The following is a 26127-nucleotide window of genomic DNA, read 5'->3' as shown; positions in this document are numbered from 1 at the left end:
ACTCTCTATTACTCTCTACTACTCACTCTACTTCTCACTCTCTACTACTCTTACTACTCACTTTCTACTACTCACTCTACTACTCTCTACTACTCACTCTCTGCTACTCTCTCTACTACTCTCTACTACTCACTATCTACTCTCTATTACTCACTCTTCACTCTCTACCTCTCTACCTCACTCTACCTCTCTCTCTACTACTCTCTACCTCTCAACCTCTCTACCTCTACCTCTCTACCTCTCTACCTCTCTACCGCTACCTCTCTACCTCTACACCTCTACCTCTCTACCTCTCTCAACCTCTCTCTACTCGCACACATATAAACATATATATGCATATATATGCATGTGCATTTATATATGTATGTGTATATATTATCTACTGGCGGTCGCCAGTAGATAGTTATAATTAGGACCGTGTTTCCATAGGAAATCTCAAAATTCTATTTTGAATAACTTTGGCGCCGGTTGAGGAATCTTCGCGAAATTTTCAAAACTAATGGGGCGCTCCGCTCAGCTCCTACCCTGAAAGTCTCGGTGGGATTTGTCAAGCGGGGGCCGAGAAAAAAGGGGGGTCCCAAAACACGTTTTCCCCATGCATTTTCCCATAGGACCTTTAGTCGAAGGTACAGCCCGAACGGCTGAACAGAATTACTTGAAATTTGGCAGAGAGGTAGTCCTCAGGTCAGCGATGTGCCTTTTGCATATATGGAGTCAATCTGTTCAGTAGTTCCTGAGAAAATTGCAGTTAAAAGCACATACATATCTATAGCCGCGTACCGTGCGCGCACCGTGCGTGCACCCTAACGTGCGCGAGCGTAATTCTGATTGGTTGTTACATGTCAGTCAACGTTCGAATCGGTCGAAATCAGGAAGTGTCGACCGCCATTTTGTTTGTTTTCAGTGCGAGAGTGGAAAAGGAAGGTGGCGAATGTGAAAAGGGGGCAGGGTAGAGAGTTCCTGACCCCCTAGCCTTTGTCAGGGGGTCCCTGAAGGACCCCGAAGGCAGAAAAAAACATTTACATTTTTTTAAAAAAATCGCGGGGGTGCACACACCGTGCGCGCACGGTGAAAAACCATAAAAAAAAATTTAAAAAATTTATACGTAGTTTATTGAAAAAAATATATATATAAAAAAAAAATAATACATACATAACTTAGCATTTAAAAAACCGTACAAATTCACTGAAAAAACCATAGGTTTCACACACGTTATAGTTAGGAATTTGCATTTAAAAAAACTTGCAAATTCACTTAAAAAACCATAGGTTTCACACATGTTATAGTTAGGTGGATATTTCACTCGTAAAAAACCAATGAAATTTCACCGTTATAGTTAGTTCAGATAACTATAACCCGCGCGACCGCCACTCTATCACAAGGATGATGTCATCAGTGATGTCAAGAGTGGTGCCACTGACCATGTCATGAGGGGTGTAATATGTGACGTCATGAGCAGAGGATTGCGGGCGCGCGAGTTATAGTTATCTGAACTAACTATAACGGTGGAATTTCATTGTTTTTTTACGAGTGAAATATCCACCTAACTATAACATGTATGAAACCTATAGTTTTTTAAGTGAATTTGCAAGGTTTTTTAAATGCAAATTCCTAACTATAACGAGTGTGAAACCTATGGTTTTTTCAGTGAATATATATATATATACACACATACATATATAAACATATATATAATCTGCATATCTATATAAATACAAATATAAATGTATGCATACATATACATATATATATATATATATGCATTCATATGCATGTTATGTACATGAAAGTTTGAAAAAACTAATACAAGCAAAGATAAAAAGCCACCTAATTACAAACAGAATTGCGTTAACTTAAACGAGGGCGATACCTATTGCATTTTCATTGCTTGTTTACTTGGTTCCATCAAGAAGGCACTCAGATGTATCACACATTTGTCATAAATTCTAATTGGTAGCACTCTAGTTGCTCATTAGATCATTGTAGTAAAGCTACTGCTCACCAGGGAAGTCTGCTGCTGGTATTCAAAGTGCATGTTTCAGTCTGCACGTCAGCATTTTTTAATGAAATAGAAGAGGATTTGAGAAGTCAAAATGTGCCCTAATTTTTCTTTCTGCAGCATTAATCATAATTTCTATGGCAAAATGAACCCCCTCATTTTGTTCCTTTGTAAATTAAATGTTTTAAGTGTTATCACTTTATTCCAATCAAGATGGCTTCAGATGTGCCATACTTTTGTCATAAGTAAAACTTTGTGTCTGGTGGCCATCTTGGGAGACTTATTTGTTATAAAGTTTCCTAATTTCCTCATTTATACAGTCTCCTCAGTAGGAAATACTTAAAGTTTCTTACTTTGATTCCATCAAGAAGGCATTGAGATGTGTCACACATTTGCCATAAATTCGGAATTTTAGCACTCTAGTTGCTCATTAGATCACTGTAGTAAAGCTACTGCTCACCAGGGAAATCTGCTGCTGGTATTGAAAGTATATGTTTCAGTCTGCATATCAGAATTTTTTTAATGAAATAGAAGAAGATTTGAGAAGTCACTCAAAGTGTGCCCTAATTTTTCTTTTTTCAGCACTAATCATAATTTCTATGGCAAAATGAACACCCTCATTGTTTTCCTTTTAAATGAAACTACTCACTATCTAATACTCACTTGCTACTCACTCTCTACTACTCACTCTCTACTACTCACTGTCTACTACTCTCTACTACCACTCTACTACTCACTCTCTAATACTCTCTACTACTCACTCTACTACTCTCTACTACTCTCTACCACTCACTCCCTACTATTCACTCTCTACTACTCACTCTACTACTCTCTACTACTCTCTACCACTCATTCTCTACTACTCTACTACTCACTCTCTACTACTTTCTACTACTCACTATCTAATACTCACTTGCTACTAACTCTCTACTACTCACTCTCTACTACTCACTGTCTACTACTCTCTACTACTCACTCGCTATTACTCTCTACTACTCACTCTCTACTACTCACTCTCTACTACTCTCTACTACTCACTCTCTAATACTCTCTACTACTCACTCTACTACTCTCTACTACTCACTCGCTATTACTCTCTACTACTCACTCTCTACTACTCACTCTTTACTACTCTCTACTACTCACTCTCTACTACTCACTCTCTACTACTCACTCTACTACTCTCTACTACTCTCTACCACTCATTCTCTACTACTCTACTACTCACTCTCTACTACTTTCTACTACTCACTATCTAATACTCACTTGCTACTAACTCTCTACTACTCACTCTCTACTACTCACTGTCTACTACTCTCTACTACTACTCTCTACTACTCACTCTCTAATACTCTCTACTACTCACTCTACTACTCTCTACTACTCTCTACCACTCACTCCCTAGTACTCACTCTCTACTACTCTCTACTACTCTCTCTACTACACGCTCTCTACTACTCACTCTACTACTCTCTACTACACACTCGCTGTTACTCTCTACTACTCACCCTCTACTACTCTCTACTACTCACTCTCTACTACTCACTCTTCTACTCTCTACTACTCTCTACCACTCATTCTCTACTTCTCTACTACTCACTCTCTACTACTTTCTACTACTCTCTCTCTACTACTCCCTCTCTGAAACTCACTCTACTACACTCTACTACTCACTCTATACTACTCTCTCTCTACTACTCACTCTCTACTATTCACTCTCTACTACTCACTCTCTACTACTCTCTACAACTCACTCTCCACTACTCAATTCAATTCAATTCAAAATAAACTTTATTCGATTATTAAAATAATCATAAAAGCACAAAGCAGAAAAAATTTCATTAAATAATAAAAAGGAACACAGTTCACAATTTGAGAGAAAAAAAGTTAGTCAGCCAACGAACATGAAAATTAAAAAACCATACTTTTTCTAGCAAGAATAGATTTTAAAATAAATGTAGCAGTAAAAAAGCATAGATCTATCTCATTTAAAGTGAACAACAGGCTCAAAGCAGATTTCAAAGTTCGGCACCCGTATTTCATAAAAAGAGGTTTTAGATAGACAATGCGCAAATGCATATATAAATCACATGTGAGGAGAAAATGTGCGGCATTCTGTTACTCCATCACATGGGCAAGAGCAGTAGGGTATTTATTTATATATATATATATATATATATATTTATTTATTTATAGATAGAAAAGCCACCAGATGGTGGACAATACCTAATCTCAATCGAGTCAATACGAACCGATGTGAGGATCTGGTAACCTTAAATAGGTATTGTTGAAACCCTACAGTGAACTCCTGAGAATAATAAAAAGCTACGGTTGCTAGCTGCATATTCTTAAGATGGCAACGTTGAGTTTTTTCCCTCAGAAAAATATGTTTGAATTCTGACTTTGGGAGATTGGTCGCATAATTCGGATTATCCAGGATATTCACCTGGAAAAAATCAATAAAAGTGGAAACCACATATTTTAACCATGGGATTCGTAGGCAATTGTCCAGGCAGAGGCAATCCTTTATAATGCTTCTATTAAACTTGGTCTCTTTCTTCATCCAGATCGATCTCCATAACATCAAGGGCCTCAGCCCGATCAGATCGGTTAAATAGGTCAGCCCCACCTCGTTGTGAATGAAAACAGTAGGGGCGGATGAAGGTAAGCATAGTAATTTTTTAAGGAAAGCATTCTCCTCAACCTGAAGCTCACCATGGGGGGAATAACCCCAAACCCCTGCTCCATAGAGCGCCACCGAGACACATTTATTTCTATAAATGTGTAACATATCAGATATGCGACGGTCCCCCAACTTTATAGCAAATTTAAAAATGCCGTGGGCACATTTGGCCATTTTGGCCTTAACATTAAGAATCTCATCATGCCACATGCCGTTACTCGAGAACATGATGCCAAGATAGCAAAACTTATCAACCAAAAGAATTTTCTGGTTCTCAATATGGAAGGATCTCAAATTCCTGATTTTACATCCGCATGGTAAAATAAAGGTTTTGGAGTTGTTAAGTTTTAATTTCCTTTCTTTTATAAAATCGGACAACCGATTCATAAGTTTTTGCAAGCCGATGGGGGTTCTCGAGAGGAGAACTGTATCATCGGCATAAAGCAGTACAGGTACATCCTGTCCCTCAATTTGGGGGGCATCACAAATAACCTTTTTAAGATCGGCATCTAAAGCATTAATAAAAAGTGAGAAAAGTAAGGGTGCCAACACACAGCCTTGTCTAATGCCAAGATTCACCGTAATTTGGCTGGTACATTCTCCTGCTTGGCCATAACGTATTCTAGCAGATAACTTGGCATAAAGTCGTGCCAGAAAATAGATTATTGCCTGGGGGGCACCTAAATCCAAAAGAGTTGTCCATAGTAGACCATGATCTACCAGGTCAAACGTGCTACTAAGATCAGCAAAGCAGAGGAAAAGGGATCCCTGCTTGGCGCGTGTATACTTCCCAAAAAGAAGATCTAAATTAATGCATTGTTCCAGGGTCCCTAGCCCTTTCCTGAACCCATATTGGGATTGGGCCAGAATCCCGTTATCCTCTACCCATTCTTCTAGTCTGAACAGTAGGACCCGACTCATAATTTTCAATGAGGAGTCCAAAAGGGATATAGGGCGATAATTTTTAGCTTCAGATCTAAGGCCCTTTTTATATATTGGTGTTATTATAGATTGCCCCCAGGTCGATGGAATCATTTCCTCAACTGCCGCGTTAAAAACATTAGATAGGACAGGGGCCCATAAAGTAGTATCAGCTTTATAAAGGTCGATTGGCACACCATCTGGGCCAGGAGCTTTTCCACCTTTGCTACATCTTAGGGCTATTGCTACTTCAGGTGGCTTAATACTGAGGGGGATAATAGGCCACATAACGGTGGGTGGACTAAACACACGATTGGCAACACTACGGTCAAAGATGGAAGAGAAGTGAAGAACCCAGCTTTCCTTGCTAACTTGACAGGTGATAGTAGGTACATCATCGTTCCTTAAAAAAGGACTATTGACAGTGTCCCAGAAGAGCTTACTATTAGATAGCTCAACTGCAGCTGTCAATTTATCCCACGCTTCAACCTGAAGTTCACGTTTCCTACGTTTTAACTGTTCCTTGTAGGCTGTTCTCAGATTGATGATAGTGGACCTGTCCCGAGGATTACTTGAAAGAGCTTTCTTTAGCTGTTGTAAAGCCTTGGTACAGGCTATATCGAACCATCCGCAGTTCTGTTTATGTCGCTTTATGTTGGAGGAGGTCAAAACTTTGTTAACATTTTATTAATTTTGTTAAAACATTGTAAGATGCATAAATGACCAACAGTGACATCCAGACACGTACTAATCTCGGGTAAACAGAGAGTAACAATTCTGTTCAAGTACGAGTCTGAGTTAGTAACAGTCCACTTGATCCTGTTACCATTAGGTCTACTTAAAACAACGTAATTGACAATATTTTCGTTCACCTGCTTCTTGAAACCCCATAAGGACAGACAAAACATGATACAGTTATGATCGCTAACGGATAGGTCCAAGGTCTCTGGGGTTCTACAAAAGACATGAATACTTGCCGAAATAATCAAGTGATCAATTACAGTCATGGCGCCCCTCCCGGTAAAAGTAGGGACAATGTTACCACAATCATCTTTTACGCTCTGTAGAACTTCTAAATCAAATATAGCCATAGCAGAGTTCAGTGACTCTCCATAGGAGTTATGTGGAAAGTGCACCTCGACATTGGCGCTACCTGTTGTGTGCCCACAGGCCTCAGTAAGGGATAAAGGGCAAAGAGGGGTATTAAAATCGCCCAACCAAATAAAATCAAAATTAATAGGGTTGTCAGAACACAGTTTGTCAAGAGCACCCATTAATTGCATGACCGCAAGTGATCGCATCTGATTAAATAGATTGTTATAATAATTATTAATCAAAACATTGCGGCCATTCTCATGCTGTAACCACAACACTTGGGCGTGGTGGCCAATCGTTTCGTATGCCTTAACGACTACGGGCAATTTAATGGACAGTAATATCAAAAGACCACCCTTGGCTCGGCCCGACAGGGTTTCCTGGGCTGGAAGATTAAAGGAAACAAACCCATCGAGGTTGATTTGTTCCTTGCACCAGGTCTCCTGCATACAAAACAAATCGCAACAACCAACAAACTCCCTCCAGCCCAAAATATCCTGCTTGCGTTGCCACCCGGCAATATTCCAAGTTGCTAGATAGTACCCCAAACAAGTGCGGGCTAGTTGAGGGCCAGAGCAATCATAAGAGGTCTTAGACAATAGACCAGAGTGCTTAAATATATTCTCAAAAAGAGTATAACTTGTTGGCAAACTAGGACCCATGTTTTCAACCGCATTCAGTAGAATGACCCCCTCTCCTCGGGTGGATAAATCAGTGTCAAGGGCAGCCTTCTCTGAGATGATCCCCTCTGGCACCAAGACGGGTTTACCAATACACCCAGCCAAAGATATAATAGTATTCATTTTAATTGGCTCTACAAAAGGGGATTTAACTTGGGGGATGGTAAACCGTCAGTCGCAGTCTTCCAAATCCGTCAAACCTGCAAACCGGTTAGACAAAGGAATTCCTTCGCCCAGCAAATCAGCAGGGATACCGGATATTAGCGAATGCAGGGGATTCCTATTACGACACAAAGGCGGGTAAAAGAAAGTAAGCGGTAGAGAATTAATGTGGGTGGCCAGATTGTTTGCAGGCCAACCGCAAATGTGCTCCACGGCCCTTCTGTCTCTAAAATTTATGACAATACAGTCTCCCTTCAGCGATTTAGCTTGAATGCCAACCCAATCCACCCGCCGTGCAAAAATGATTTCAGTTGAGACCCACCTTAGTAATGGCCTATGTCGATTTAACCAATGTATGCATTTGTGTTCCAAAAACTCCTCTCGCTTACCATCTAATAATGTTGGAATTCCCGTAAGAACAACAACATAAGGGGTCGATTCAGGTGGGAGATGCAAAGATTGCCTTCGGTCTACTGGGCCAAAGGGCCAAAGGGCTGGGAACCCCGTTGGCCTATAGATTTGGCAATTACAACATTACTTCCCAACCCCTGCCCGTCCCCACCCTTTCCGCCAGATAAATTAGGTTTCCCACTAGTGACCGGTGCACTAGGAAATACCACCGGGGATAATGGAATTACTTGTGGTTCAGTGATGACCCCTACGTGGTCCTGCAAACCCTCTTGATTACAGGCTGTTATTCTCGACACACTCTTGTTGTGTGAAGTTCCATTCATGGCACTCCCCCGCGGATCACGCCTAGTTTGAGATGAGGCAAAAGCCAGTTCAAGACAAGAAAGCCTATTATCAATACTGTCCAACCTGTCAGTAATCGATGAAACAGATTTTTTTAACATCGATTCCAGTCTATTCCAGAAATCATCTCCCAGTGAAGTAGGCATAGTGTCTGCCGTTGCCAAGGGGATAGAAGGATCATCAAATAAAACATTTTCTTGGCATTGATTTACTGGGACAGCTAAATAGGTTTTAGGGGGGCTAAGTTTACGGTTTTTAGGCAACAAACCTTTATCGTTTTTATCCAACCCCCTTTTCCTTTTGGAGCATAAACCCTTTGGGGCAGTAGCAGAAGATGTTTTAGACAACCCTTGCTTAGTAACTGAGGTAGATCTAGTTCGAACTGGGGACAGTAAAATGGAGGAATTTAAAGAAATGGAGCTATTCGGTCGGCAAGAGATCTTGCTACTGAGCATGCCGACAACCTCAGAGGTAGGATGACACCTTTGTCTAATTTCTGGCAGTTCCTCCAGCGGGGACATAGAACTCCTCCTACCTATCATAGCGCCATCATTTATTCCAGAGATAATAGTGAGGGGGGTAGGGGGAGTAGGAGATTTAGCATGTATAATAGAGCCCAGTGAGGATCGTTTTCCAGTAGCTGTATCCAACGACAGTCTCCTCTCCGTGAGTTCGATTTCGTGGGCCAGTAAGGAGGATGCTCTAATGATAAATCTATCTAGGGTCCCTGCCACTGAACTCTTAAAGGGGGACTTACTGCTAGAACAACCTGGGAGCGAATTCATAGCGGTAAGGCAGTATAACAATTGAACCAATCACACGATATAATACACACTAAATATTACATGGGTATCGTGCCTCACAACACGATGTTAGAGACGGGGCCCGGCCCGGCCTCAACCGGCCACTAACGGCCACAAACGGTCTCGCCCTTGTCCCGGGCTTCTCCCGGTGCGCGACCGCGCAGCGTTGTGCACAGGTAGTGATATACCAAGTACAGGCGGTATGGGCGGGAAGAGGACACAGCTGAGCGGAATTACGGGGCTGCTGGTCCTCGCAGTCCCGTCCGCAAAGTCCTCCCGCTATCTGCACACAAATGTAAAAGGAAAAGTCAGCTCCAGGGCATATGCTTTAAAAGATGTCGGCAGCAGAGTTTTCTCGCGCACCAGCCTCCCTCTGCGAACGGCTCCCGCGAAGCGGGGGCCGTGAGTTGTTAAGTAGGCTCAGGCAGCAGGGGCGGGAAGAGGACACAGCTGAGCGGAATTACGGGGCTGCTGGTCCTCCCAGTCCCGTCCGCAAAGTCCTCCCGCTATTTGCACACAAAAGTAAAAGGCAAAGTCAGCTCCAGGGCATATGCTTTAAAAAATGTTGGCAGCAGAGTTTTCTCGCGCACCAGTCTCCCTCTGCGAACGGCTCCCGCGAAGCGGGGGCCGTGAGTTGTTAAGTAGGCTCAGGCAGCAGGGGCGGGAAGAGGACACAGCTGAGCGGAATTACGGGGCTGCTGGTCCTCGCAGTCCCGTCCGCAAAGTCCTCCCGCTATCTGCACACAAAAGTAAAAGGCAAAGTCAGCTCCAGGGCATATGCTTTAAAAAATGTTGGCAGCAGAGTTTTCTCGCGCACCAGCCTCCACTACTCACTCTCTACTACTCGCTCTCTACTACTCTCTACTACTCACTCTACTACTCTCTACTATGCTCTACCACTCACTCTCTACTACTCTACTACTCACTCTCTACTACTCTCTCTACTACTCACTCTCTACTACTCACTATACTACTCTGTAGTACTCACTCTCTACTACTCTCTCTCTACTACTCACTCTCTACTACTCTCTACTACTCACTCTCTACTACTCAATCTCTACTACTCTCTACTACTTCACTACCCTCTACTACTCACTCTCTACTACTTACTCTCTACTACTTTACTACTCCCTACTACTACTCACCCTCTACTACTCTCTACTACTTGCTTTCTACTACTCGCTCTCTACTACTCCATCTGCTATTCACTCTCTGCTACTCCTTACTACTCACTCTACTACTCACTCTCTACTACTCTCTACTACTCAGTCTCTACTACTCACTCTCTACTACTCACTCTCTACTACTCACTCTACTACTCAATCTCTACTACTCTCTACTACTCACTCTCCACTACTCCACTACCCTCTAGTACTCACTCTCTACTATTCACTCTCCACTACTCCCTACTACTCTCTCTCTCTATTACTCACTCTCTACTACTCAGTCTCTACTACTCAGTCTCTACTACTCTCTCTACTACGCTCTCTCTACTACTCTCAACTACTCACTGTACTACTCTCTCTCTACTACTCACTCTCTACTACTCTCTCTCTACTACTCTCTACTACTCGCTACTACTCACTCTGCTACTCACTCTCTACTACTCACTCTCTACTACTCTCTACTACTCACTCTACTACTCACTCTCTACTACTCTCTCTCTGCTACTCACTGTCTACTACTCAGTCTCCACTACTCTCTACTACTCACGCTATTGCCCACTCTCTACTACTCTCTACTCCTCTTTACTACTCACTCTCTACTACCCACTCTCTACTACTCTCTACTACTCACTCTCTACTACTCAATCTCTACTACTTCTCCACTACTCCACTACCCTCTACTACTCACTCTCTACTACTCACTCTCTACTACTTTACTACTCCCTACTACTACTCACCCTCTACTACTCTCTACTACTTGCTTTCTACTACTCGCTCTCTACTACTCCCTCTGCTATTCACTCTCTACTACTCCTTACTACTCACTCTACTACTCACTCTCTACTACTCTCTACTACTCAGTCTCTACTACTCACTCTCTACTACTCACTCTCTACTACTCATTCTACTACTCAATCTCTACTACTCTCTACTACTCACTCTCCACTACTCCACTACCCTCTAGTACTCACTCTCTACTATTCACTCTCCACTACTCCCTACTACTCTCTCTCTCTATTACTCACTCTCTACTACTCAGTCTCTACTACTCAGTCTCTACTACTCTCTCTACTACTCTCTCTCTACTACTCTCAACTACTCACTGTACTACTCTCTCTCTACTACTCACTCTCTACTACTCTCTCTCTACTACTCTCTACTACTCGCTACTACTCACTCTGCTACTCACTCTCCACTACTCACTCTCTACTACTCTCTACTACTCACTCTACTACTCACTCTCTACTACTCTCTCTCTGCTACTCACTGTCTACTACTCAGTCTCCACTACTCTCTACTACTCACGCTATTGCCCACTCTCTACTACTCTCTACTCCTCTTTACTACTCACTCTCTACTACTCACTCTCTACTACTCTCTACTACTCACTCTCTACTACTCAATCTCTACTACTTCTCCACTACTCCACTACCCTCTACTACTTACTCTCTACTACTCACTCTCTACTACTTTACTACTCCCTACTACTACTCACCCTCTACTACTCTCTACTACTTGCTTTCTACTACTCGCTCTCTACTACTCCCTCTGCTATTCACTCTCTACTACTCCTTACTACTCACTCTACTACTCACTCTCTACTACTCTCTACTACTCAGTCTCCACTACTCACTCTCTACTACTCACTCTCTACTACTCATTCTACTACTCAATCTCTACTACTCTCTACTACTCACTCTCCACTACTCCACTACCCTCTAGTACTCACTCTCTACTATTCACTCTCCACTACTCCCTACTACTCTCTCTATTACTCACTCTCTACTACTCAGTCTCTACTACTCAGTCTCTACTACTCTCTCTACTACTCTCTCTCTACTACTCTCAACTACTCACTGTACTACTCTCTCTCTACTACTCACTCTCTACTACTCTCTCTCTACTACTCTCTACTACTCGCTACTACTCACTCTGCTACTCACTCTCTTCTACTCACTCTCTACTACTCTCTACTACTCACTCTACTACTCACTCTCTACTACTCTCTCTCTGCTACTCACTGTCTACTACTCAGTCTCCACTACTCTCTACTACTCACGCTATTGCCCACTCTCTACTACTCTCTAGTCCTCTTTACTACTCACTCTCTACTACCCACTCTCTACTACTCTCTACTCCTATCTACTACTCACTCTCTACTACCCACTCTCTACTACTCTCTACTACTCACTCTACTACACACTCTCTACTCTGTATTACTCATCCTCTACTCTCTACCTCTCTACCTCTCTCTACCTCTCTCTCTACTACTCTCTACCTCTCTAAGTCTACCTCTCTACCTCTACACCTCTACCTCTCTACCTCTCTCTACACACACACATATGCACATATATATATGCATATACATGCATATGCATCAATATACATGTATGTGTGTGTATATATATATATATATATATATATATATATATATATATATATATATATATATATATACATATATACAAACAAGTGAGAGAGACAAGGGAATTGTCATAAAGATGGAGGGAAATACTCCTAGTCCCCTTGAGATACTTTAGAAAAACAAAAGAAGGAGTACATCCAGGAGACCGATCAGAGTCTCCAAAATACTGGGAAAAGCGCGCAAGGCACGAAAAATACTCTTTTCTTTAGAAGACCCCTCACTCACCAACCTGTCATTATTGGATGTACATGTTATGCTGAGAATGTCAGACTTCATTCTCACATGAGTAAGAGAGATAATGTGAATTTACAGAAAATATACTCTCAGTTTAGCTTATAGATCACCTTCCAAAGCTCTGTGGGAAAAGCATGAGAAAATATTTTTCTCTCAAACATGATTCGTGATATCCCAGCAGAAGGCTTTTTCACATGGTAAAATCACCCTAACACACCAGAATTCCTAAAATGAGTATGATACCATCAACAAATGATTTATAATGTAACTAAAGTTTTAAAACCTTCTATTAACTACAATGCATGAGTCTGAACTGAGGACTACCTCTTTGCCAAATTTGGTGTAATTCCGTTCAGCAGTTCGGGCTGTAGCTGCGGCTAAAGGTCCTATGGGAAATTGCATGGGGAAAACACGTTTTGGGACCCCCCTTTTTTCTCGGCCCCCGCTACACGAATCATCCCGAGACTTTCAGGATAGGAGCTGACTGGAGCTGGCCAAAAGTTTAGAAAATTTCGCGAAGACTCGTCAATCAGCACCAAAGTTAGTGGGAATAGAATGTTGCGGATTTCCTATAGAAAATAGGTCCTAACTAAAACTACCTACTGGCGACCGCCAGTAGGTTATATATATATATATATATATATATAGATATAGATATATATATATATATATATATATATATATATATATAGATATAGATATAGATATAGATATAGATATAGATATAGATATAGATATATAGATATACTTTAAATAAATCAAAGGAAATGAATAGGCCATGTCATGTGAACAAGACTCAAGAGAGCCGAAACGCGTAATGGCGACAAGCGAATAAGGAAAATTTGAGCACATCCCTGGGTCCGTGTCCGTTGTTGGAAGGAATCCATTGAAAAAAACGGAAAAGCAGTGATATATACATATACATATATATATATATATATTAAACCAATCCTGAATTCTGAGCGCATACAAATCCAGGCGCTGACTCCGTGGGATGATAGATCAAAGAAATACTTTATTTCGCAAGGATGCCAAGACGCGTTTCGACGGGAAAACCGTCTTCTTCACTACATCTGGTCCCTCTACAGTGTTAGTTTATATCTCTGAAACGAGGCACATTCTACCATGGTTGCCACAGCAACAGTATACATAGACATAAAAGAAATAACAGGTATGTCTTAACCATAAAACAAAAAATTCAATACTGAATTGAAATACACATCGTATTTTTGACTTGTGAAACATTAATGCATTGTAGCAAAAAGAGCACTATGGTTTAGTTTGACGTATAAATGAAATGCATAAGTCATAGTAATGCAATGATTTGTGAAATACAATTTGTCAAACAAAGTTTTTGCTTTTACTTTTGAAGTAAAGCCCAATATATATAGTGAAATGGGCAGCTAACTACAACACCCCTGAAACCTACGTTTTTTTCTGTGAATATATATTTATATATATATATATATATTCACTGAAAAAACCATAGGTTTCACACATGTTATAGTTAGCTGTACATTTCACTCGTAAAAAACCAATGAAATTCCACGTTATAGTTAGATCAGGTAACTATAACTTGCGCGCCCACAATAAACTGCTGATGACGTCACATATTACATCACTCATGACATGGTCAGTGACATCACTCTTCACATCAATGATGACATTTGAAATGACACATTGTGGATTGCGGTCGTGCAAGTTATAGTTACCTGATCTAACTATAACGTGGAATTTCATTGGTTTTTTACGAGTGAAATGTACAGCTAACTATAACATGTGTGAAACCTATGGTTTTTTCAGTGAATTTGCAAGGTTTTTTAAATGCTAATTCCTAACTATAACGTGTGTGAAACCTATGGTTTTTTCAGTGAATTTGTACGGTTTTTTAAATGCTAAGTTATGTATTTATTTTTCATTTTTGAGCGCACGGTGCGCTTCGCACACCGTGCACGCGCTGTGGGCACTCGGTGCGCTTCGCGCACCGAGCGCCCACGTGGCGCATTTCGTACCGTGCACGCCTCGCCATTTTTTACAAAATATCAATTGTTTTTTTCTCTCTTGTGGGTCCTTAGATTTATATATTAAATGTGATTGTTAATTCTTTTTTTTTTTTTCTTTTTTTTTACCGTACGCGTACGGTAAGCTTACCGTAAGCACACCCCGCGATTTTTAAAAAAAATTATTAAATTCATTTTTCATACTTTTTGGTCCTTCGTGAACCCCCTGACGAACGCTAGGGGGTCTGCAACTCTCTTCATTGCCCCCTTTTCATGTTATCAACCTTTTTTTTTCAGTGCGAGAGACAGAAAATGGCGGCCGATACTTCCTGGTTTCGACCGATTTGAATGTTTACTTTGATCTAACAACCAATCAGAAACGCGCTCGCGCACGGCACTGTACGCGTACGGTAAGCTTACCGTAAGCGCACGGTAAGCGCACGGAGCGCTGCCACAGATATATATATTGATTTAAATGCTATTTTCTCAGGAACTACTGAACAGATTTACACCAGACCTACAAAAGGCACTTCCTTGACCTTATGGCTACCTCTCTGCCAAATTACAAGTAATTCTGTTCAGCCGTTCGGGCTGTAGCTGTGTCTAAAGGTCCTATGGAAAAATGCATGGGGAAAACGCCTTTTGGGACCCCCCTTTTTTCTCAGCCCCCGCTTGACGAATCACCCCGAGACTTTCAGGGTAGGAGCGGAGTTTAGCGCCCCATTAGTTTTGAAAATTTCGCGAGGATTCGTCAACCGGCGCCAAAGTTATTCAAAATAGAATGTTGCGGATTTCCTTTTTTTTTTTTTTTTTTATTGTTTCCAAGACGGATTCACAAATGTAAACATACATGAATTGATGTAGCAGAGAGCAACAAAAAATAAAGAAAAAGAGCGAAGAAAAAAGAACAGATCACACATACTACAATGTACCCATATCGTCGGACAGAAAATTCATGAGGGTTCCCCAAATTAGAATACCTAAACGTTTCTTCCTGATTCCTTTTAGGGCATAAAAATGCATTTCAATTTCATACATACGATACAACTTAGCTCTCCAAAATTCAAAAGTCGGAGCCTCAGGTGATAACCACTCTGTTGCAATACATAACCGGGCAACAGTCATTGCAAGAAAAAGAAAATAAGAATGTTCTTTTAAAACCTGATGGCTGTATATACTTTGACATCTTCCCAATATCATCAGTGACGGAGAAATCTTTAAGGGACAAACTAATACCAATGAGATAAATCTTTCAACCTCAGCAATAAAATGCGCCAATTTTGTACAATTATAAAAGATATGTACCATGTCTGCTTCTTGTTCTCCACACCGAAAGCATTTACCATCGTATTTTTCGCCCCAAGTCGCCATGCGTTTAGGAGTATAGTATAACCTAAAAGTAGTTTTATAGACTTGGGCTTATAAATTAGCTGCCAAACAGATTTTCTTAGCGAGACATAACGATTCCCCTATGTCAATTTGAGGGTCTTCCAATTGTATGGTCCAGTACTGGTTGTATTTTTGCATGTCATCATTTTTATATTCGTTTAAAATCGCATATAATGGACCAATCCTTTTCTGAAGCCGGATTCCCTCAATTAAGTCATTAGGAAGAGCCTCAATGTGATTTTTTAAACAAAAATCGCGAACTTGAAGATATTTTTAAAAAAAACACCGGTGAAAGCCGGAATTTGTCTGATAATTCTGCATATGTTGCAAATATACCATTTTTATGATATAAATCCCCAATTCTTGAAATCCCTTTTTTAAGCCATATCTTAGCAATATCATCCCAGAACACCGAGGGGAGTATTTTGTAGGCTTCAAAAGGAGTGTAATATGTAATTTTACCTAGTTTAATTATTCTCTTAACATTTCTCCACACTTTAAATGCTGAGGCAAGTATCTTAAATCGTGTATGTTTGTAATAATTGCCCTCTAATTCTTTTAATAAACAACCTTTTGCTTGTTCTCCTAGAAGTAAAAAGAAAATAGATGGGCTATCCGCCTCATTCTTTGGAGGTTCCCCTGTCAGTATATATCCCATTTTTTGTAAAAAACAGATATAATAATAAAAAAGAAAATCGGGCAGACCACGTCCTCCTCTTTCTTCCGGCAATGTAAGCCATTTCATGGCTCTACGCGGTTTACCGGGAGCCCATACAAATTTCCCACAAATGTTTTGTAAATACTGTATATGTTTAAGTGGAAATTCCAAGGGTATACTTCGAAATAAATACAAAATTTTGGCTAATATATTCATCTTGATTATATTCCCCCTTCCGATTATGGATAATTGAAGTCTGCTCCAATTATCTAATGAGTGTTTAATTTGGGCTATGCTCGCTTCCCAATTACTCTCGACAATTTCTTGCATTTGGGTTTTGATTTGAATACCTAAATAGGTTACTTCGTTAGTAACCCGACAATCATTAAATTGTATATTCTTTGTACAAAGAATTTGGGTTTTTTCCGCGTTTAATTTGTATCCTGACATACTTCCAAAATCTTTGGCTAATGATTCGATCTCCACTATTGCCTCCCTGGGATCAATAGTCACTATGGCTATATCATCTGCATATGCAAATACTGTAAATAAAATGTCAGCAACTGGAAAGGGTTTGATGCATAAAGAATTCTGTAGGTTTATGATAAAAGGATGGATATATAAGGCAAACAGTAGAGGGGAGCAAGGACACCCTTGTCTTGTTCCTCTAGTAATTTTGATCTCCTCTGACTTTAAGCCCATAGCTGAAATTCTGGGAGTTGGTGGACTATATAATACCTGAATTGCCTTTAAAAAAGCACTTCCAAAACCCATCCGTTTCATCACCTCCCATAGATAAACCCATTCCACGCGATCGAAAGCTTTCTCAGCATCGAGAAGTATCAAAGCTAAGTCCTTTTTTTTCACATCAGCATAGTCAAATAAAGTAATAACTTTATTGATATGAGAGACCGTTCCTCTTTTAGGTATAAAGCCATGCTGATTTATAGTGACTAGTGATGATATAACCTTAGACATACGATTGGCTAGCATTTTAGAGTATAGCTTACTGTCGCAGTTAAGTAAAGATATTGGACGATATGATCCAGGTAATTCAGGAGGTTTCCCTTTTTTACTAAAAACGATTATAGAGGCGTCGTTCCAAGTAACGGGTGCTATTCCCTTTTGTGTCATCCTAAATGTTGCTAACAGTACATTCTTTAGTGGTTCAAAGAAGCATTTATAGACTTCCCCCGGAATAAAGTCAGGGCCGGCAGCCTTCCCATTAGGTATTTGACTAACAGCCTCCTCTAGTTCCTCCATAGTAAAGGGACTATCTAAAATATCTGCTTCAATCTTATTTAGTTGATTTATCACTGCACAATCAGGGATCTGAGCCGTAGTGGAGTTTGATTGCCGAGTATAAAGTTCCGAATAGAATTGATGAAATACTTCTAGGATCTCCGAGGGGGCTTCACGAACCACCCCGGCTTGATCCTGAACTCTTAAGATCACCCGAGAGGTGGACTTCATTTTTAATCTCAAAGCTAAAGAGCGGCCGATAGATTCCCCATATTCATAAATATGTCTTCTATTTGCTAAATATTTGCGCGCTATCTCTTCGGCCCATACTCCTGTAATAGTAGCCTTGCATTGTGCAATTTTTTCTTCCATAAGCAGTATCTGATTTAAGTTATCTTTTTTTGTCAAAGCTGTAGCCAAACCCACTTCAGCTGCCTCTAACCGCTGATAAAACACTCTCATTTGTGCTCGTATTTTATTTTGATTGTATAATCCAAATGTTGTCGTTTCTCCTCTGAAGCAGGCCTTAAATGTATCCCAGACTATCGGGATATTAGCCGATCCTAGATTAATACTGAAAAATTCTGTCATCCATTCAATTATGTGATTTCTAAATTGTATATCAAGACAAAGCTTCCTATCAAATGAGAAGTTTTTTACAATATTCATCTCGGCCAAAATTGAACAGTCAATCATAAGGGGAGAATGATCTGAAGTGACTCTGGGGTAAATCTGTATCTTTGTCAATGTATGGATACTTGAGGATATAAAAAAGTAATCTAGTCTGACTAATTTCTTATGAGGTGCTGAGTAATACGTGTATCCAGGAAGAGAAGGGTATTTTATACTCCAGATATCCACTAAGCCATGATCCTCAACTAAGTTGTATAGAGCTTTAAAAACTCGTGGTTTATGTCCCTGATAATGTACTAAGCCTCTCATTAGTTCCGTGGTTCTTAAGTTTATATTCAGATCTCCGCATAGGATTAGCAGTGTTCCCCAATTAGCTAACTCTATATTTAGAAACTCAAGGACTTCAGCCTCATCCATATTAGAGCCATATATGGAGCATATGGTAAAAATCTTACCCCGCACTATGAACTCTGCAATCACCCATCTACCCCATTTGTCAGCTAATTTACGACCGACTGTACAATATCCAGGTCTCGATAAAATCATAACCCCTCTAGTATTATTGGCTTGTTGGGAGGCTATATTCAACGTATAACCAAGATCAGCTATCAGAAGCCTATTATCCCAAGAAAGATGTGTTTCCTGCAAGCAGAGAATATCAGGTTGAATAAATCGAACTTCTGCAGCTATTTGGCGTCTTTTATTGCTGGAGTTAAGCCCGGATACATTAAACGAGCAGATTTTTATACTACGAGACATTAAGAATTCTTCTCAATATCCACAATACAGTATCATTCCGATCAAACTGGGGATCAAGCAAACATAAGCTCTTGATACATGTAAATCTTTCCAGACTATCCACTACGAAACTATCATTTGGAACCGCCAAGGACTTTTTTCCCCTTATTCCCCAGCCACCCCCACCACCATCCCCTACCCCACCCCGCCCTCTACTCCTCCCCGACCCCGGTGACCCCTTCCCCTCTCCCTTAATCGAGGCTATAGGACCCAGTCCTGAGGATGGGAGTGAGCGTCAGCCCCTCTGTCAGCCCCCACAGCTCTATCTGCTCTATTGTGAAAAAGAAAGAAAATCAACTCTGGGGAAACAACCCCCTACCTGCTATGCCCCCCCCCGCAATCTTGTCTACTCTAGTCTTTGCCCTCCTTTCTTGGCAGATGCTTAACCACCCGAAACATTGCTAAACATTACAAAAAATAGTTAACTAATACACCAAATACACCAAAATAGATCTGGTAAACCCCATACATTCGCAAATTACAATCAGGATATAACTTGTACATTTAAGGGTTCTTCAAAGAATGTAAATACTCTTTTGCTAAAGCGACAATGGTGAAAAATCTTGATCTTTCTTTATAAGTCACTTTAAGTTTTGCGGGATTCATAATGTAAGCCTGCGCACCCTCTTTTTGAAATAAATCCACCAATTGTCGCAGTTGCCAGCGAATATCCATAGTGTACTTCGAATAGTCAGGTACCGTGAAAAAAGTGTACCCGTCTGCCATAGATTTGCTGTTTAATCGAGTTTGCAAGTAAACATCTTCTCTTGTTTGAAAGCTGTTGAAGGCAACAAGGATCGGCCTCGGTCTAGATCTTGTGCTTTGCTCGGGTCGAGACTGAACATTAAAAGGGAATCTGTGGGCCCTTTCAATTTCTCTATCCCAATCCCATTTATTTAAACCAGGGAAAGCTTTCTGAAACAAATCCACCACAAACTTCCGTGGATCTTGCCCTTCGTCACCTTCCGAAATCTGCATTATCCTTAGGTTATTGCGTCGTGATCGGTTTTCCAAATCTGCCATTCGCCAAAGGACATCGTCTCTGTTGCTACTCAAGAGCTCGGTAGTTTTTTTTTGTTTGGACATTTCATCTTCTATATTAGATATGCGTGTTTCAGCTTCTGTGAATCGTTCACCGAAATCGGTTTGAGCCTTCACGAGCCGCCTGATCGAGCCTTGTAGTTTCCGACAGGAATTTTGTATCTTCTGGCTATCTAATGCAGTCTTGTCCATGTGGCTCAAAATTATTTGATAGATTGTGGTAAGAGTGATATCAGCCATTTGGGCTGCTTGAAAATCGGCAATACCGGCAACTGAAGGTGTATCACGGCCTCTTACTGTAATGGGGGTGTCTTCTTCCCCAGGCTCGCCACTAGCGCTCACCTCATCTTCAAAAGACTCACGATCCCCTTCAAAAGACATCTGACTCATACCTTGTATTACCAAGTCCTCACACGACGATGCTGAATTCTCTGAGACAGAATAGAAATCTCCGGATTCAACCTCTATTGGCGTAAGTCTAGCGGGCTCTTCAAGGGTTAAATTATCCGTTACAGTTAAGACTTCGAGAGGGATTAAACAGCTAGGTTCTTTCTCTGCAGTTACATTATTGCCCGCAGCTGTTACTATGTTGCTATCTCCCCCATCATTCAAAACTTCATTTGTAGTAGAAATATCAAGCTGAAGTGTAGAACAATTATTAAGCGATGAAGGTTCATTAGTCGGCGTCGCCGAGCATTTTTGCTCGATATTGGTGTTAGAGAACAAAGTCATAATTGTTTGTTTAACTTTCCCTGGGTGAACGCCGGAGTCTCTCTCACCTTTTTTTGTTGCGGGAATAGAAGTCTTTAAATCCTGTCCACGGCCCTTCCGAGCCTGTTTTGGAGCCATTTCTCCCGTCTTCGACAAAACCGTCTCTTTACTAGCGGAGTACTCGCCACGAAGCCAAGCCGATACACCTGTGCTGGTCGCCGCCCACCACGCTCTTCGCAACCTCCCCAGCGCGGCAACAGCGGTGACTGCCTCCAGCATCCAAGCCTCAGAAGATACGAGCGTTTCTTCACAAAACCTTCAGCATTTCCGTAAGTCCGGGCTCGGGAGAAAAATAAAGCGAATTCTCTGTGGAGAGCGTTCTCTCAGCAAAGCACACCCGTTCTCATCGATCGCGAGCAGGACACAGCAGACTCATGTGTAGAGCTGCGGGACAGAGGAGAATCAGCTCACACAGCCGGCGCGAAGACTCGCGCAGACGCCATCTTGCCTATGGTTTTTTCCGAATGTTGCGGATTTCCTATGGAAACAGGGTCCTAACTATAACTACCTACTGGCGACCGCCAGTAGGTAATATATATATATATATATATATAACAACCAAGGCTCCCCTCACGGAAAGACCGGGCACAAACACATACACACACACACACAAACATTTACCTTAATTATACTTACCTTGCATTTTAAAGGCATGCATGGCAAATGCATATTTGTGGTAAAGGCATGCGTTGTAAATGCACTGTATAGTAATGGATGCGTGATAATCGCATTGTGTGGTACAGACCACATGGTAAAGACTGTTTTCCCAAGTCAGATCCCTTCTCTCCCCCAGGCTGCAGCTCAAAGCATTGTCATCTGTGTTTCCCCCGCATGTTTGCCCTTCAAGGAGTAACGCTGCTCCCCCTCTGAGGTACAGCTGAAGCTTGTAGTGCTGATCCTATCACGGTAACTGGAAACACTGCTTAGGACCTGTTCATTCCAGCCCGGGAGCCCTGGATGGATGACTTGCACCACTGTGACCATCTTGGATTTGCCAGCCACATGCACTCTGAGTTTCATCTGAGCTTTTTTCAGCCAGACGGTCTTGTTGTGTTTACATTTTCATCAATAGCACCTCTCTCCACTCTTAGGGCTCCCAGATCAGCAAATCTATGAACATCTCCGGTTCAGTGGCTTTATTTACCAGGATTGGTGAGGACCTGGAGCACAAACTGCAGTTATTTTCGACCCTATCCATGGCCTGGACATCAGTTCCTCATCCTATTTTCCATGCTCTCAGATGTAGCAACAAGGCCGAAGATATTGATAAAAATTCCAGTAACAAAACTCACTTGGGATATTTATTCAGTGTCATACGTATCTCCACTTTTCTGAACGTTGAGGTGAATGGGATTGGTGAGACAGTACATTGAGGCAGAGTATCCACCAGATAGACTGCTACCAAAGGTACTTCTAACTGCAGATTCTGCACCTCTTGAATCCTTACCCAAGTAGCATTGCCATACTGGTGGATCTGAAGAGATGGTCAAGTCGGGACGTTTGCAGCACAAATCTGGCAAAATGGCCATGCCCACAGTCTTCAGTGGCAAGGCAATAATGCATGGGGGTGGTAAGGGCTGAAGTCTACATTGCAGCCTAGCAGATAATGCAAAAGAAACAGTGTTTGCCAAGGGTGGTATGAGCCCTGATACCCTAGGGAGGCTCTTTCTTGGCAAAGGCAAACCAAATATTGATGCACAGCACAACCCACTGAGAAACAGTCCACTTCTAATCACATTGCCTTTCTTAGAACCAGCATAGCTCCGGAAAAGCTGTTCATCAATCCGGTACTCACAGTCCTCGAAATGTAAAAACAGAGGCCCTGCCAGTGTTACACACAGTGCAGACTCTCCTCATTTTTGGTGAGATGAAGATGTTGGTATGAAGTCAGCAGAGAGTGCACTGATCAATATGAAACAGAGTGACTAGCTACTTGTAGAAGGCTAACCCAAAGACCTTCTATGCACGTATTTATTTTATGTATTTATTTTTATGATTGTTTTTTATTACAATGGGCTGCTAGACTGCTAAAGCTGCCACTAATCCACACCTAAAAAGACTATTGTGGGTTTAGCCTAATGCCATATCTGACAGATCATTACTACCAGAGCCAAGTCTACCTCCCATTAGCATTTATGGGCAGATGTGCTAAAGTATAACTTCTGCTCACATAAAGCAAATAACATTCATAAACATGACTACAAGTGACAGTGCACATAGGTTTTTCATAGTGCAGATTGTTGACAACACTGTCTGACTGTGAGAAGATGTACAGCTGAAAAACATCTGCACTCAAGAACATAATGGCAACTCTCCATATCGCACATCCCAATGCATCACATGTGTCTTCCACATTACAGGTATCTCTCATGCCTCTGTATCACATCTATCTTTCGTATCACACATGCACAGAGCTCATTCTGAAGCAAAAAAAAAAATACGGCGGGACAACCCATCTCAAAGGAAGACAATGAAGACAACTAAAGTCAGACACACAAGGGGCAAGAAATGGCAGAAAAGTCCATAATCTCATGTAGATTAATTCCATCACACTCATGAAAGCTAAACTGGTCAATTTTTACACACATGCTATAATGGGCAGTTGGCTTTAGGTATTACATCACATATCCATATTCTGGCAACTTACAAACAGCAATCTGCTTGCAATGTTTAGGGTCACCGCTGAATTTAAAAAAACACACACAAATGCAGAATACTTGGCCTCACAGAAGCATAAAATCATTTTAGAGGCTGCTTCACCGGGCCACAAACTCATCTGTTGATTTTGCCCATCTAGAAGAGGAAAGGTAGGACCTGCAATGAACTCTAAAGGGAGCAAATATACAGTGATCACTATTTAAGCCATCTAGCACTTCATTGCACCAGTCGAGGTCACTCGCTCCAGAGTTAGAAAGAGATGTAAGAGCAGCATTACAAATGCCTTTGTTGTTATTATGAAAACAAATGTGTAGTCGGTGCATGCTCTTGGTTATCCACTTAGGTAAACCTATGTTGAAAAACTGTAGACAACAAACTAGGGGTGGAATAACACAGTGGGATCCTATACCAACAAGAATGTTGGTGTGGTCAGATCGCTTCATAGGGAGGGCCAGCTGCCTGTGTGAGAGAGTGATTGCCGGGTAGGTATATGGGTGTGTCTGAAGTATTACTGAGACAGAATGTCCATGGAAGATTGGTTGACTCTGACGTGGAGAGAGAGACTGTTACAGTGGGAAGTTGCCTCTAGTGAGATGGATGACTAAAAATTGCTGGGTGTGCCTCTGGGAAGGTCCTGTGAGGGACCGTAAGACATGGCCCTAAGACATGGTCCGGCTCAGGCGCTCATGGCTTATTCTTCAGTGTGGTCAGATCCCTTCTACATTCCAGAGGCCAGGACTGTCCTGACGTGACAGGAACATATAACTGAAGATTCTCAAAGAACAGCAAATAGGTTGGGCTTGCAGGTCATCAATAGGGCCATCATCCTTGAGGGAGGACTGGGCACTTCTCTGTGACACTCAAGCCCTGACACACGATGGAGGAAAATGATTTATGGGTTATTACACTACCCAAAAAGGGATTTATACCCATGAAGACACTGAAACAGGCCTTACGTCTTGCTACTTAAAAGTCATACAAGTTTGGAAAGCACAACCCTGATGAAGTCCATAGTGGACGAAACGCGTTGCCTGGACTGAAGGGAACATTTTATGTATTGAAAAATCAATAAAAGATACTAGGCGCATGCTTGAGACACCTGACAATTGAATCTCACTTCTTGTTCATCATTGTTATAGTTGTTAATACTGGATTGCCTACATTGGGCTGGAAACAAAATAAAATAGTGGACGCTCCTTTTCAACTTGTGGTGGTGTAAATGCATAGTTGCGGCTTCTAGGCAGTTGGGCCATGGAAAGTTAAGTGTGCGATCACTGATAATATTTAATACAATACACTTGTGCAACTGTAGGGCCCACACTACTTTGGCTTATCATTTGTGTGTGTACTAGTGTAGATCAATTCTTAAGTTTTGCAGGTGGTGGCCACCTGCAGTCATCCAGGAGCCAGGACTTACTTTAGTCATCAGACTTTGACCCAGAGCAAAAAAGAGAAAAGCAGTAAAGAGAGAAATGAGAAAAATAATAATATCAAAACAGTGAGAAAAGGCAAAAGCAATGATGAAGAAGAGACTCCGACAGTGAGATAAGCAGATTGGAAATGTGGGGTGGAGGAAGAAAGATGCATGGTGTTGTGTCAACAATAAACAGCCAAGGTATTTGGCAAGCCTATCAGTTGGCAGTGCTTTAAGAAAGCTTTGTGTCCTAGCAAATTTCCTAACAAATGAAGCACTAATCCCGATATTCTACGGCCTGCAGATTGAGCTTAAACATTGACAAGATGCAGGAGGAGCCTAGCGCGCAACCAAGATGGCCGCGTAGGCTTGTGGCTCCCGAGGGCCTCCGCAACCTCCCACGTCTATCCTGTCATAATCCTGATTTTTTCGATGGGCTTTTGTTTATGATCTTGCGCTAGGGTGCCACTCGTTTTCCAAATCGAAATTGGACTCCGGGAACGTGTTTTTTGGCGATCTGAAGTTTGTGGCCTTCTCCGGCCTTGGTGCCGACCTCGGGTTGGTGAGGTGTCCGGCTGCGAATTGAACAACAGCGGTATGCC

This window comes from Triturus cristatus, chromosome 8, assembly GCF_964204655.1.
Source record: "Triturus cristatus chromosome 8, aTriCri1.1, whole genome shotgun sequence".
Classification (NCBI taxonomy): Eukaryota; Metazoa; Chordata; class Amphibia; order Caudata; family Salamandridae; genus Triturus; species Triturus cristatus.
This window is presented reverse-complemented; position numbering follows the sequence as displayed.